General features: G+C 43.9%; 1 pseudogene; it reads right to left on the bottom strand.

Moving 5' to 3' along the window:
- Nucleotides 1-8,436: 8,436 nt before the first annotated feature.
- LOC100386704 (TBC1 domain family member 2B pseudogene) lies at nt 8,437-9,182 on the bottom strand (annotated as a pseudogene).
- Nucleotides 9,183-12,150: the final 2,968 nt, after the last annotated feature.

Genomic DNA, 12,150 nt, shown 5'->3' with positions numbered 1-12,150 from the left:
CCATAGAAATAAAGCCCAATTAGAGTACACCTTGAAGTTTGCTCTCATCCAATCCGAACATGTAGTCTAGGAACCCCCTCCCACCCCCCCCCCCCCACCGTATATAAAGGATGGCAAGCGGGAGTTTCATCATTTCAGACGTGGGCCCACGTGCTCATAGCTGGCTTTGTGGAGAAGTGGGAGTAGCCGGCCACCGCCCATGTTGGAGGCTAGAGTCTGCCGGATTGGATCTGCTTGCCTCGCCTTGCTGTTGTGGTTGTTGGCACTGATGGAGACTACAGCGCAGCTAGAAATGTAAGATGGCGGGATAGGTTCACCGTCTTGGCCCGCACAGCCTTAGGCATGGGACGACTTGGGAGTGACCTGCCATGGGCAGTGGGCACTCTCCAGGGTGTCACTGCTGGTGTTGCGGGGGCTGGTGGGGGGGGGGTTATTTGAGGCGCCACAGCCTGCGTAGGGGAGAGGGTTGGGGGCCCTTTCCTGGGGTGTGCTCCCATTGCTGGGGGCTGGGATGGGGCCTGTCCCAAGCGGTACTGCCAGCAGCAGTGGGGCTCCTATTTGAGATCCTGCAGTGGCTCCTCACCGCTCTCAGGATAAATGTGTACTTTTTATTCTGACCTACACAATCTGGTTCTGTCCAACTTTGTGTTGTGTCTCTGTGCTCCTTGCTCACTATACTCCATCCGCCCTAATATTCCAGCTTCTTAAACATGCTAAGTTCACTCCTATTCAGAACCTTTGCACAGTCTAGCCCCTCTGTCTGGAATTTTCTTGACATGCTTATCTCCTTATCATCTTTAGGTTTCAGCTTCAATATTACTTTTATATACAGAGGCCTTCCATAAAAATCCCATCCAAAATACATCCTTGACATTATTTTTTATTTCATCACCTCTGTTTCTTTCATAGCGTATATTGAATTATTTTCTGGCATTTCATACATGTCCTTATGATTGGGGCTTGTTACTGGAGAATTATTATTTTCCTTTGGTGGTGACATGTTTCCTTGCTTTTTCATTGTTGATGTGCCCTTATGTTGATTTCTATGCATCTTAAGGAAAAGTAGCCTCTTTGTATTTTACAGAGTAGGTTTTGTATGAAAAGTTTTGTTCAGATGAATGGGTCTTAGAGTGTTTGGTGGGTGTATTGGCCTTGGTTCGAGGTTGATTCAGTAGTGTAGTCTATGTAATTTACTCAGTTGTAATCCACACTAGTGGTGTTCGTGTTTCTCAGTGGCCTGCAATGAGAGAGTCTGTGGTGATGGCAGAGCAGCTTTGCCAGGTTTTGCGTACATGTATATAGACATCCCACTGGCCCAAGGATATTTTGGAGTTTTGGAGGCTCTATGTCCTATCCTGCTTGGGGAAGGATAATTGGCAGTGATTTGGCCACCTCAAGGGTAGATTTGCCCTGGATGGTACCGGCCAATTGTTCCTCCAGCTGGAAGTTTGGTGAGGTTAAGGGGAGTTGGTTTCCCTGTTGCATGGGACAAGAGTCACAGCTAATCCTAGGATCATGCTCTGTACATCTAGGGTATGACATTCAGCCACCTATGCGGGCATGGTGGAATGAGGATGGAGCCCCAGTGCTGCAGTGGCTACTGGCCCCCAGAGCAGGGACCACTTCAGAGCAGGCTCTAGTCTCAAGATGGTGCTGTGTTATAGCAGCTTGGCACACAGCAGGTGGGAGGTGGTTAGATAGTGCACCTTATTCTACTAATCTGGGGCAGTGCAGCTGTGTGAATTCCCACCAGCTTTCCAAACTGGATTCAGGTCTTAAAAAGATTGTGAGATTCTTCTGATGAAAGGACTTGTAGATGTTTGTGGCAGCAATGGGGGCAGGTGCGGCTCTTCTGCTTGACCTTTCCCTACAATGTGGAGTCCCTTCTGACTCCAGGCAGATGTGATCCATGTGGAGGAAACAATGCTGCAGAGTCCAGGTGCCTCCAGGCTGCCCACCTAGACTTCTAATCATCACAGCTGCACCTCTGCTTCCCCACTGCATTCTAGCACTTTCCCTTCGACACTCCATTCAAATCTTAGCTCTGTAGTTATTGCCTTGGTCTTTTCTTGCTGAGGTGGGTGGGTGAGGTTGTAAATGTCTGGTGTCTCTTGGCAGCCATTTTGCAGATTGTTTTCCTAACTGAAAAGTCTTCTTCTTAAATCACTCACTTGTAAGTGGGATACCATAACCCTTTAACCAGGGTTTTCTACCTCAGGACTATTCTCTTTTTGGGTTGGACAATTCTTTGTTGTGGCTTGACCTGTGCATGGTAGGATGTTTAGCAGCATTTCTGGCCTCTGCTCACTAGATGCCTCCCCCCACACTGTGACACTAAAAAATGTCACATTTTAGGCATTACCAAATATCTGTGAAGAGCAAAATCAACTCCCAATCTGAGAACTACTGCCTTAGACCATCAGGTCTATCCTGGGAGCTAGGGGCATGGGCCAGCTTGCTTTAGGGGCACTTGAGTTACACGAGGGAGAGTGAGATACTGAATAAAATCTGGGTCCTATTCTGAAGGAGAAAGGTGAGAATGGATGGCAGCCAACAATGCTCATTATACCTTCATTAATCAAGTATGTCTCCAGATCTGGAACATATTTCAGCTTTCCTGTAAATCAGGCTATATGTGGGAAAATTGAAAAATATGTTTAGAATTTTGATGTTTGGGCAGAGAAGAACTTCCAGTCAGACATCAACCTCTTTAGAATATCAAAGGAGACAGATGATCTTTCTTTTGCCCCATGGTTGATGGAAGATGGAGAGAGAAGAGCTACAATGTTGTATTGGGAAAGAGGCAACCTTCCCAAGTGTCCTTGGGAAACTCTACTTAAGCAGTCTTTGCAAAGACCTTTTATTTACATAAGGCTTCGACTGGACTTTTCTGACTTCTGTGACTTGAGGAATAGCAAAGAGCTATCAGGATATCCTGATTCTCCCTGCCAAAGAGTCTCTTAGTTTAAATTATTCCAGATATGTTGTGTAAAGCAAAAAATTTTTATTTCCAGAGCATGTTTTTAAATCTTAGGAAAATCAGTGAGGTAGCATACTCATAATAATTAAAACCTAAGCTTTGCTATTCTAGAATGAGTCATTTATTTATTCATTCATTTTATGTATTCAGCAAATGTTGAATGCCTGATATGTGCCTGTGATGTGAGGAAAACGAAGTCCCAGTTCTTGCAGTGTTGAATATCTCGTAAAGGCAACATATGTTCTGAAATTGAACACTGATGATCTGACTCAGATGAATGCACTTTCTCCTCTGAAACTGATCTATTCTTGCTCTGACACTCTACTCGCCTCTAGGAACTATGGAAACAACTTTTGAACTTGCCAGTTAGTTTATCTCAATCTTTTCAAATTTAAATAACCTCTTCTCTGGTTCCACCTTCTTTGGATATATGCCCCATCGTTCAGATTTCCTTCTTCACTCCCTTTGGATGCCCTCTGAGGAGGATTAGATGAGCTACAGTTGTATGATTGGTAAAAAAGATCCCTGAACACATATCCACAAGGTCTTAGAGAAGTCCTCTTGCTTTTCTGGTCTTTCCAGTCTCTCTCCTTAGCCGTCTTGTTGGCATCCGATGCTGAGGTTTAAGACTCGTGAACTCATGGCATGTTTTCTTCCCTTAGTTCATCTCCAGTGATTTGCTCCTTTTGACCCACCCTGTACTTCCAGGCCCACTTTCAGAATGGGTGGTCCACGCCTAGTTGTGGCAATCTCTTGGTTACTTTGCCACCTGTCTTCCATGGCACCATAAAGAATCCAGACCCACCTGGATTCCTTCCAAGAACACATGGAATCTCAAGTATGCCTGAAAGTCCCAATTTTGGTTTTCTCCTTTTTATTGTTTCCTATTATTATTATTATTATTTTTTGAGACGGAGTTTCGCTCTTGTTACCCAGGCTGGAGTGCAATGGCGCGATCTCGGCTCACCGCAACCTCCGCCCCCTGGGTTCAGGCAATTCTCCTGCCTCAGCCTCCTGAGTAGCTGGGATTACAGGCACGCGCCACCATGCCCAGCTAATTTTTTGTATTTTTAGTAGAGATGGGGTTTCACCATGTTGACCAGGATGGTCTCGATCTGTTGACCTCGTGATCCACCCGCCTCGGCCTCCCAAAGTGCTGGGATTACAGGCTTGAGCCACTGCGCCCGGCCCTGTTTCCTATTATTTTTACAATGCTGAAACCATTAAACATTTCCATTAGGTGATCAACTTCCCCCAGATTCCATTCTATGGATGGGTTACATGCTTTACAATTTGCCCTCAACTAATCTCACCCCCAAAGTGATGAATGGAAGTTCTGCTTTCCTTCCTGTGCCATGAAGACCAGCCACCCTGTCCTTCCCTCTTCTCCCCACTTCTAAGTCTCAGCCACATCTTCTTCTGTGGACATTGAATACTCAACTCCCAGCTGTTTCTTAGATCCCACAGCTATGCCTCTCAAACTGTCTCCATGGGAATAGCTCTCTTCTCTTCACACTCATCAAATGATGTAGATTTCTTGCTAACCATAACGCTGACCTTAGGGCTTTCCCAGGGTTAGACTTTTCTAGAAGTCTCTGTGCATTCACTGGATCTGGAAGCTGAGTCTATTCCTGGGCCACAGGGCTACTTCTTTATAGCCTGTAGATCACCCATCACTGCTGAAAGCTGGGGTTATCCTCTGGCTTTCAGACTCATCTTTAGGCCATCTTCATCTTTAAAGACTCACCCTGCAGCAGAAGCCAAGAAACTGGTGCCTGTCACCTTACCAATCAGCCTTGCACAGATAGAGGCCCTTCTCCTAGTCCTGGACACAGAGATACAATGGAAATAAATACAGATTCTTCAAAGAATCTGTATCTCTTTCAAAAGGAAATAGAGCTGGTGTTGGGCACATCTGAGCTGTGTGGGTGATATAAAAGCAGGAGAGGAAGGAAAGAAATTTCTACTGATTGGATAACCACTGGGCTGAAAACTAAGTACATATGTCTGATTGTCCTCTTAAAATTATACAATTTGTGAGTTATGCTAGAAAATGAAGGCTTCAATCAGGCATGGTGGCTCACGCCTATAATCCCAGCACTTTGGGAGGCTGAGGTGGGTAGATCACCTGGGTCAGGAGTTTGAGACCAGCCTGACCAATATGGTGAAACCCCATCTCGAATAAAATACAAAAATTAGCCCCGCATGGTGGTGAGTGCCTGTAGTCCCAGCTACTTAGGAGGCTGAGACAGAATTTCTTGAACCCAGGCGGCAGATTTTGCAGTGAGCTGAGATTGCTCCACTGCACTCCAGCCTGGGTGACAGAGCAAGACTCCATCTCAAAAAAGAAAGAAGGAAGGAAGGAAGGAAAGAAAGAGAAAGAAGGAAGGAAGGAAAGAAAAAGAAGGAAGGAAGGAAGGAAAGAAAACAAAGGCTTAAACTGGCAAAATCACAATCACAGGCAGACGGTAGCATGATTTTACTGGTCTATTTAAGACTTCACCAAGGTCTTTCTGACTTCAAGGTTTATATTCTTTTCACTACGCCATGTACCAAGATCCTGTTCCCTGACTGAATCCTTATACCTCAAAGAGCTACTGTTCCTTTCTGAATTGTGTGACCACTATCTGCAGCTGGGACTCAGTGGTCTCAAGACCATGGTTCCAGCTCTGCCTGCATTTTGCTTTGATCTTAGGCAAGTTGTTTGCCCTTGTGGGCTTCAGCTTCCCTACCTGTAAGCAAGAGTCAAAGAACATGACGCCAAACATCTATTGTTCTTAATGAATCAGGAACAGTTCAATTTTTCTCATTGGGGTGTGTATTTTTATAAATTTTTGTATTTGTAATGATTTGTTCTTACTGATTATTTGAAATTTAAGTAAAAAGTTAAATTATATATTTTTTTTGTTTGTTGTTTTTATGTTTAGATTTATCTTCTATTTGTGAAACTGGATTTTCAATTAGAGTTGTGACATAAAGCTTTCTTTTAAAATGTGTACATTTTTAAAAGTAAAATCTATTTACAGAAAATTATTAATAAGTAAATAATTATCCAGAGATGGCAAAAATCATGAAGTTGATAATTATCTGATTGAACTTTGAGAAGTATGAGGTCTGAGAGAGAGACGAGAAAAGGCCCAGGATTTAATAGTGATACTGTCTAACACTTAGACCTTAAGAAAAATAAGAGGAACTGGAAAAAGAAGACCAAAAAAGAAGGGGCTTGAGTGGTAAGAGGAAAATTAAGAGTGTAACACATTAATTAGTTCTTATGCTAACCTGCTCTGAACCTGATGGTTGCCAAATGTATCAAAAAAGCTATGTCAAGACATCTAGGGTTTCTTTTGGGAGAGGAGAGACCCAGGTCAGCCTATGTCAAAGCATTTAAATAATGATGTTGGGTGGCATTAATTCAATCATTCACATTTCCAGAAGCAATCCTTGCTAGTGATCATTCATTGTTTTGGAGGTACGATATTCCCTCCTGGGCCAAAGAGATGGAAGTTGAAAAGGGAAAAAGCAGTGAAGAGAATGAGAACTGGGAAGGACTGGGTAGCCAAAGGTGGTAGGAGTAGAAAAGAGCTTGGAAATTCAGTAAGAAAAAATTGAGCCTAAGATAGTTACAATGCCAATATGTAAGGACAAAATACAGCCCGAGGAGTGGTCTTCATTCAAGAAAATAGAGGTCCATTAAATAAAAACAGTAAATAAAAGAGATAAATAGACCTGACCTTGAACTGTCCTGGTTCCTGAAATGGCATGCTTTATGCCTTGGACATGGAACAGACCAAAGTGCCTCTCAGTGGGGTTGCCAGAGCAAGTAAAGTGAGTCCCACACACTATTTAGAATATTCTTTTTTTTTTTTTTTTTGAGACTGTGTTTTGCTTTTGTTACCCAGGCTGGAGTGCAATGGTGCCATCTTGGCTCACCGTAACCTCTACCTCCTGGGTTCAAGCGATTCTCCTGCCTCAGCCTCCCGAGTAGCTAGAATTACAGACATGAGCCACTATGCCCAGCTAATTTTTTTTTCTTTTTCTTTTTTTTCCGTAGAGACAGGGTTTCTCCATGTTGGTTAGGCTGGTCTCAAACTCCTGACCTCGGGCGATGCGTCTGCCTCGGCCTCCCAAAGTGCTAGGATTACAGGCGTGAGCCACCCTGCCTGGTGGAACATTCTTATACCAAAAAATTGTTCGTTGCTTATCTGAAATTCAAATCTCACTGGATGCTTCGTATTCATTTACTGATTCTGTTTTTGCTTAATTTTTTTTTTTAATCCATATTTCTTTTTTTATTTTATTGCATTTTAGGTTTTGGGGTACATGTGAAGAACATGTAAGATAGTTGCATAGGTACACACCTGGCACTGTGATGTGCCGCCTTCCTCTCAGTCACCTATATCTGGCATTTCTCCCCATGTTATCCATCCCCATCTCTCCACCCCCTGCTGTCCCTCCCCTAGTTCCCTCCCACAGACCTCAGTGTGTGATGCTCCCCTCCCTGTGTCCATGTGTTCTCATTGTTCAACACCCACCTATGAGTGAAAACATGCAGTGTTTGATTTTCTGTTCTTGTGTCAATTTGCTGAGAATGATGGTTTCCAGGTTTATCCATGTCTCTACAAAGGACAGGAACTCATTCTTTTTGATAGCTGCATAGTATTCCATGGTGTATATGTGCCATATTTTCCCTGGCCAGTCTATCATCGATGGCCATTTGGGTTGGTTCCAGGTTTTTGCTATTGTAAACAGTGCCACAGTGAACATTTGTGTGCATGTTTTTATCCATATTTCTAACAAGCTTGGTTACCTATTTTCATTACTCAGAGAGGAATATAAATGAACTGTAAGGACAGCAGTAAGCAGAAAGCGTGCCAGCCAGGTAAGAAGCAGTCAGAGCAAAGTGCAGTGATGGGAAGAGTTCATGAGGAGCAGACCTGAGTCCTCCAGAGGCCTTATCCCATCCCTGCACAGCTCAGGAGAATGAGCCTGGATCACCAAGAAAACGTGACAGGCTTTTCAGCATCCTCTGCCTATGAAAGTATGAAAGTATGCAAGACCTGTTCAAGATTCTAGTTGAAAAGGAAACAAGTTTAAATCCATCAAGGGCTAAGTTTCAATCGGTTGAATAATTGTTTCGGGCAACTTCTTGATTCACAAAAAGATCCTGTATACTGTATAAACTAGGGATGACCACCAATTTCTATTCCATGCATTATAAACTAAAAAAATCCAACTTCTGATCAAAACCCGTGTCATGAGGGCAAACAGAAAAAATGAGACTCCGAGTGTTTCAAATGAATTTAGCTCTTGTTTTCTTAAAACTTTCTGAAAGCATGTTGTTTCTCTCAGTTCTTCTAGAAATGGGGGTATTGTGTCATGAATGCTGGCTTGCTGTAACTACTTTTTCTCTTAAAATATTGACTTTTCTTGGTCAACCGGGAATGGAGGGAGCTGCCAGGCAGCACCTGGGCCTATAAGTTGCCTAACGGCAAATGGGAACATTTTATGCCACACACCCACCTGTTTAGGTCTTGGCAGTATCTGCTATCTGGATTCTGCCAGGAGAAGGTGAGGAGGATGTTGTGTAACTTCCGTATGCCTTCTGAGGAGGGGCAGAGTAATGTTTGTTATTGGGCAGAGTTCGCAGCAAATCCAGCTCAATCTGTTTGGAGGCTGGGTTCTGTTTCTCCAGCACCGTCTACAGCAATGTCTGGAAGTGTCCAGGCCCAGCGTTGGCCTTGAACTTCCTGGTGTGTTGGTTCACGCACCATTTCCACACCTTGGAATGCTGCTTATGGGAAATGCCTGCATGGATCAGGTTTTTAATTTTAATTCTAGAGAGCACATCACCTCCCTGTTCCCTGTACTTGCAAAATAGTTTTCCCACTTGACCCCAGTGGGGACTTCTGGTTTCCTGCGAGGAATAGAGTCTTCAGGTCCAACGCACGGACCTTGGTGACCAGTGTCTCTTCCTCTTCATTCTCAGGTACAGTCTTGATCCCATAAATATCGTATTCACTGTCTGACAATGCTCTGGATCAGTGTCCATGGTAAAGGCAACGTAGGCATGAATGGTGAGCATCTCTCTCGGTGACTCTTTATACTGTGATGAGTCTATGCCGCCATCTAGCAGGCTCTGCACCATGTCCAGGGAAGCTGGGTAATAATCTTCTACATCAACATCCGCTATGAGTGAGAACATGCGGTGTTTGATTTTCTGATCTTGTGTCAGTTTGCTGAGAATGATGGTTTCCATTCATCCAAGTCCCTAGTCCCAGATACTCTCTCAATCTCACTGAGTAAGCTCTTAGACCTCAGGACTTGGTGTCATTCTGCTTAAAGTTGATCCACTGGTGGTCCAGAGACTACAAGTAGTATTTCATTTTGTTCTCGCTGTGCTTTGTTAAAGCCTCTCTGAGGCTCTCACCATTCTTCCTCTTTCATCTTTAAGCTTTTAAGGACAACTGCAATGGAGGGATTCTTTCTCAGACCATCCATGATGTCAGCTGCTTATCAGCATATATCCTCTGGAGTGCTTTTCTCTGAGTGACTTCTGATGTGCCCCCAAGGGTGTTGTCCAAGCAAAATTTGGCTTGTTTCTCAGCAGACAAGTGGGAAAGTTTCTGTATTGCTTCCAGAACCCAGATTGTTGACAGATTGGTTTCTAAAACTACATCAAGCTTCACTGGAGGGGTGGTTTCTGTAGGGTGTCTGCGGATTTGGCAGCCATTCTGCCTAGGCCTTTGCAGTCTGTTGTTCAGTTGGGGCTTCTTGACAGTGCCTCCATGATCATTTCTCCCAGAATCGACCTTCTCAGCAGTTGTTTTGCTTAAAAGTGTGGAGCTGCTGGCATCTGGTAGGAACTGTCCAAATTCTGACAACAAATCTTCCTGGTTTTTAAAGAGACGAGCCACCTGGGCATACACTGCCTGCTCCATCAACGCTGAAGTGTAGTTTCCTCCAGGTGCCTTGGCATTTCTCTGCTCTTCAGCCTCTGAAACTGTTGCTGTCCTGGCACTAATGAAACTGGTGGGGCTGGAGGAGCATGACCTTGGACCACCTGGCCTCTGTGGGGCTGCCCAGCTGTTGGGTGATGATGGCTGCTATGAACTGATGGTATGGTGGGCCCATGACTGCCAGAGCTCTGTGGCATGACTGAAACCTGGTAGCTGGGTGTTAGAGTACTGAATTCCCGGGGCTGACTGCATGGTCTCTGACACTACTTCATATATAGGAGGGGTGGGGGCAAGCACCCGGTGCCGGTGAGGAAAAGCCTCTTTGCTGCCAGGGATTTGACGCTGCTGGGCTGCATACACCAGTGACTCCTGGTCATCCAAATGCCGCTTATTTGCAAAGCTGCTTCGGCTGCTCGTCACTGCGCGTCCCTCTCTGCGTGAGCCGGGAGCTCAGCATGGAGGCCGCCAGAATGGCAGGGGGCACAGGCCTACTGAAGCTGACTGGCAGCTACCTCTCTGCTAACAAAGTGGTCACAGGCCCTGGTGCCCAGACTAGGAAGGAGGGAGGGAGGAAAGATGGAGAAACCCTCAATCACCTTTACCACCCGCCACTTCTGTTTTTGCTTAATTTCTCGGTGAGGGCTTGCACTCTGGGAAAGCATCAGCCCAGAGGAATATATACTGGTTCTCAGATTGCCTAACTATGCTCTCATCTTGTCATGACTGCAAAAAAACAAAAAAAAAAAAAAACCACCTTCCTCTTTTTCTTATCCCCAATATTTTACTTTGAAAAATGTCACACTTACAGAACATTTGTGAAAAATGTGCAATGAACATTCATATGCTATTTAAATGTCACTAATTTTACCATTTTTGGCACATTTTCTTCTTTTCTCTCCCTTTGTATGTGTATATCCTTAGCTGAACCATTTGAGAATTACAAATATCGTGACACCCAAGCCCCAAAACATACTGCATGACTCTCTCAAAAATTAGAACTTTTTCCTATATATAAGCATGATGCAAAGATGATACTCTGGTCATATTTAACATTCACAAAATACTATTTTCTAATATGAAGTCTATATTTAAATTTCTGCAATTGGCCCAATAATGTTTTCCAGCATGGTTTTTAATTTTAATTTTTAATTCATACTTTTAGAGACTAGGTCTCATCCTGTTGCCTGGTCTGGTATCGAACTCCTGGGCTCAGGCGTTCCTCCCATCTTCGCCACCTGAGCAGCTGGAAACACAGGTTCGTGCTGCCATGCTCAGGTCAGTTTTTGTTTTTTATTTCAAGATTTGAGCAATGGTAGACCTTGCATTTATTTTTATGTCTCTTCAGTGTTCTTTAAAACAGTTTGCCAGCCTTTTAAAATTTGTTCATGATATTGACATCTTTGAAGAGTTCAGGCCAGTTCTTCTGCAGATGTCTGATTGTTTTCTCATGACTAGACTTTGGTTAAACATTATTGGCAAGAATATTGCATAGGGTGTGGTTGTGTCATAGGGCTTAGCACCTTATATGAATTGTTTTAAAAATTGGTGATGTTGAATTTGTTCTTAATTAAGGTGGTATCTACTGGATTTCTTTGTCATACTTATTCCTTTTCTTTGTAATTAAAATATAACTTGGGACGTGCTACTTTGAGACTGTGTGAATACCTTTTTCCCCAACTTTCTCCCAGTGGTTTTAGTATCCACAGATGATTCCTTCGTGAATCAAACATTACTATGGTAGTTATAAAATGGCAATATTTTTTTCCTTTTTTTTTTTTGAGACAGTCTCGCTCTGTTGCCCAGGTTGGAGTGCAGTGGTGCCATCTAGGCTCACTGCAACCTCTGCCTCCTGGGTTCAAGTGATTCTCCGGCCTTAGCCTCCCAAGTAGCTGGGATTACAGGCACCTGCCACCAGGCTGCCTGGCTAATTTATGTATTTTTAGTAGAGACAGGGTTTCACCATATCGGCCAGGCTGTTCTCAAAACTCCTGACCTCAAGTGATCTACCTGCCTTGGCCTCCCAAAGTATTGGGATTACAGGTGTGAACCATAGTGCCAGGCCATTGAAATGTCAATTTTTTATTCTTTTTCTTTTCTTTTCTTTTTTTGAGACAGAGTCTTGCTCTGCTACCCAGGCCGGAGTACAGTGGCTTGATCTTGGCTCACTGCAACCTCCACCTCCTGGGTCCTGATTTTCCTGCCTCAGCTTCCTGA

The sequence above is a fragment of the Callithrix jacchus genome, chromosome 1, assembly GCF_049354715.1.
Source record: "Callithrix jacchus isolate 240 chromosome 1, calJac240_pri, whole genome shotgun sequence".
NCBI classification, from domain to species: Eukaryota; Metazoa; Chordata; class Mammalia; order Primates; family Cebidae; genus Callithrix; species Callithrix jacchus.
Note: the sequence above shows the minus strand (reverse complement) of the source record. Positions and strands in the feature narration are given on the sequence as shown.